Source organism: Octopus bimaculoides, chromosome 11, assembly GCF_046866305.1.
Source record: "Octopus bimaculoides isolate indiv1 chromosome 11, ASM4686630v1, whole genome shotgun sequence".
NCBI lineage: Eukaryota > Metazoa > Mollusca > Cephalopoda > Octopoda > Octopodidae > Octopus > Octopus bimaculoides.
Window position 1 is genome coordinate 46810368 of NC_142938.1, and position 4353 is coordinate 46814720.

The window sequence follows — 4353 nt, forward strand, 5'->3', positions numbered from 1 at the left end:
TTATTTGCCAACATATGATGTACACATGCACATATAGATATCATCATCCCCTTTCGCATGAATTGGACGGAATTCATTGAGGCAGATTTTCTACAGTTCAATGCCTCTCCTGCCACCAGTCCTCATCTATTCCCAAGCAAGGTAATATCTCCCTACCTCCATGATCAGACATGTTTTCCAAGAAGGTTGGAAACACAGGACACCACTTGTATGATGACGACACACACACTCCCTCATTAAATATATACAATAATAATAATTCTTTTATTAGCCAAAGGGGCTCACATACAATAACATTAAAGGACATGCAACAACATATAAGACAAAAACGGGACGATACAATGGGTTTTCTGCGTGTAAACAAAACATAACAATAAAAAGTTAAACAAATTGAAACTCCCACTAGGGGAGGCGCTTTAAGGTCCTCATGGAAAAGTCCATGAAAACCATGGGTGCCTGAACAACAGGATGAGAGCTCTTCTTTTATTTCTCACAGGTGTATGCTCAGAATTGGTCGTTTCACACTGGCCGTTCTTCCAACAATCACCCACCTTTCAACAAACTTGGTAGAAGGCAACACTTCTCTCTCCGCCTTCAACTTCCTTTTCAAGTGAAACTTGAAAAAGTTGGTGAGGGCTTAGCCAAAGAGGAAACTGTCTGTCTTTAGCCCTTTCAAACGGATCCACCATACTACCTTTTGCTACAGCCACTAGACAAATAAAAATTGACTGTCCCTCCCGGCCAAAAGAGGGCAGCGGGGCAATCTTCACAATGGATTCAGCTGATAGTCAGATCCGTCCTGCATGTAGTAAGAAGCTTGCTTCCCAACCACATGGTTCTAGATTCAATTGCTGTGTGGCACAATGAACAAGTGTTTTCTACCATAAACTTGGGTTGACCAAAGCTTTGTGAGTGGATTTGGTAGACGGAACTGAAAGAAGTCCGTCACACACACATATATATATAATGTTTTTGTGTCTGTCTGCCACTGCTTACAACCGGTATTGGTGTAATAGAATAAGTACCAGGTTTAAAAAGAAATGAGTACTGGAGCCGATTTGTTTGACTAAAATTTCCCCAGGGCTCTGCCTCAACATGGCCACAGCCTAATGATTGAAACAAGTAAAAAGTATATATGGTCCACAAGCGATCCAGAGATTCTCCGTATAGAAGACACGTAGTAGTGCTCAAAAGATTCAAACTTCGACTCCGATGTCTTTACAGGGGGGATCAATTCCATGTGGTAAAGAATGGTTATAAGAGGAATCAAGTTGAGCAGGTATAATTGCCTCTCTCATTCTCGCTATATATATATATATAATACACACATATATATATATATATATGCTTACTGCTTGTTCCTTTTTTATACTTATGTGTTTTTCTTTTTTTTTTTGGGGGGCATGTTATTTAATGCAACGCCACGCACTGTCTTATGTTAACATTCTGTGAATTTATATAGACGCAGGTGTGGCTGTGTGGTAAGAAGGAGGCGCGAGCTGGCAGAAATGTTAGCACGCCGGGCGAAATGCTTAGCAGTATTTCGTCTGCCGCTACGTTCTGAGTTCAAATTCCGCCGAGGTCGACTTTGCCTTTCATCCTTTCGGGGTCGATTAAATAAGTACCAGTTACGCACTGGGATCGATGTAATCGACTTAATCCGTTTGTCTGTCCCCTCTATGTTTAGCCCCTTGTGGGCAGTAAAGAAATAAGAAGCTTTGCTTCTCAACCATATGGTTCGGGGTTCAGTCTCACTGCGTGGCACCTTCGGCAAGTTCTTCTGTAGCCTTGGGCCGACCGAAGCCTTCTGAGTGGATTTGGTAGACGAAAAGTGAAGGAAGACCCCCCCCCCCACCCCATATATATATATATATATATGTGTGTGTGTGTGTGCCTGTGTTTATATCCCAGCAAGCGCTTGACAACCAATTGAATTCGTACTAGGCTTACAAAATCCTTGGGTAGATTGCTTCCACTAAAAAGAAAAGACCTTTTAAGGTGGTACTCCAGCATGACCGCAGTCAAATGACTGAAACAAGTAAAAGAATATATATATCAAAAAATGTGATGGTCATGTTTAAAATGGATTTGGTCCAATGTTTACCCAATCAGGGCTGGTATGGGTGGATGAAGCCACTCTATCGCTGCAGCTGGCAATAACTATGAGTACCCATAGACCACTTCATTTTAATAATGAACATCTTCACCCCCGCTCACCCTACTAACAACCGACCCACCCAACCAACCAACCATCCAACCAAACAGTCAGCCAGCCAACCGACAACCACAACGTTCATTCTTTATATCCACCCATCCACCACTGGCAGCTGCTGGCTGTGCGTCCAATAATACCCTCACTAACGATCAACCGACGCTGTATGGGTTCACCTCCTCACCACACACACACACATACACACATACACAGGCATACACACCACACACACACACACACACACTACACATTCACATACCCACCACAGACACACACACACGCATACGCACTCATGCACGCGCGCAGGCTTACACAGAACTCCCCTTCACATTGCCTCACCTAGCTACTTACCTATTCAACTAGGATCAGGTAACGTGCAAAGCCGGGGTTTTTTTTTTAACCTCTTTCACACACACACACACATATATTCCCTTAGCCAATATATTATTATTTTTACTACAACCAACGCTGCTCTCTTCCCACACGGTTTCTCTATAATTTCTTTTCTCTATCCTTTGTCTCCTGCTACTAATCATTACCACTCCCAACCCCTACACACTTTTTTTTTCAGTTCAGCACGTGGGACCTTACTCATATTCCCTCCGCAGCACACTGTATCGCGTGCCCCTCCTCCTCTCCTCACACTGTCTTCACTCTTCCCTCGTCCTCGTCCACTGTGACACTATCACCACTATCAGTACCTGTACCACGACCAGCAGCACCACCACCACCACCACCACACTACCACCACTACCTCCATCATCATCATCACTACTTCCCCTTCCAGACGGGACATTCAAAATTCATAAGCGCGTCTCGTCTTGTGCATAGCGATGTTTGCACGACTTGAGTGCTGTTCACACACACAGACGCATGCATGTATAAAAATATGCCTCTATGTGCATACGTGTATGTGTGTGTGTGTGTATAATACGCATTAAGTACAGGATACAATGAGTGAAAAATACGTAAGCACACGAGAGAAAAGTACTTATATATACACACACGCATATCTCTCTGAGTCTGTACACACACACACACAAACACATGCATAAATACTTTATAAATACATTATATACATACACATGTGTGTGAGTGTGCGTGTGCAAATATATATATATATATATAAGCGTTTTGCTCCATTTATTCTTTATCATATCAACTGAAAATACATCACTTTAACATGGAATTTCTACCTCTTAACCAGGTATAATATCCCAATTTCTTTGTGAATTTTGCTACCCAGGTAACTATTAACATATTTACCTTATCGACATTTTTCAACTAAGATAATATAAATACATACATTAATAAATATATATGTGTGTGTGGTAAGAAGCTTGCTTTCCAACCGCATGGCCAAGTGCCTTCTACTATAGACACGAGTTGGTCAAAGCTTTGTAAACGGATGTGGTGGATCGGTGGTTCGAAGCATGTGATGGTTGCTACAGAGACCAAGCTAGACAGTCTACCCTTCCTGAATGGCTATGAGGAAATCATGTCTCCTAGCCAGACCCGGAGTCGTGGGGGCGTAGTAGTGCTTATCCGTAAAGGCTTGGCTCTGCAGACAAGTATACAGTCTATGTGGACCCTGAAGGTGGGCTAGTCGTCCTTGGTGTGACATACAGCGGTAAGGCTTTCAGGTTGATCGGGATCCATGCCCTCTGTGCTAGAGGATTACAAACTGATTCTTATCGGCGCCTAGAGAACTTTCTCGTGACGTCGAAGACATTAGTGGTGTTAGGAGACTATAACGCTATCTCGTAGATCTGCTAAAAAAAATTCAGCTAGCAGATCGTTACAGACTGGACCATCCGAGCGTCCCAGAGTGGACCTGGATAATTGGCGACGGAAGGTTCATGGATAGTGGTAAGAGCTAGAGATAAGGCTAGCTTTAGTTGTCCACAGCTTGTTCAGGTGTCCTACACCGGCCATAGAATGGTCAAGTGTAGGCTGAACATAGTACAGTTAAGAGAGGATCCGGTTACTGGAAGCTGAACAAGTCAATTTTGACTTGCGAGGCATACCGTAGCCGGATTAAGGAACTAGTACGGAGGGTGTTAACTGACTCCGTGGTTGATAACCGGTGGTGGTTCACCCTCCAGAGAGCCAATCGTTTTGAATCTGTTAGGTTTAGCCGT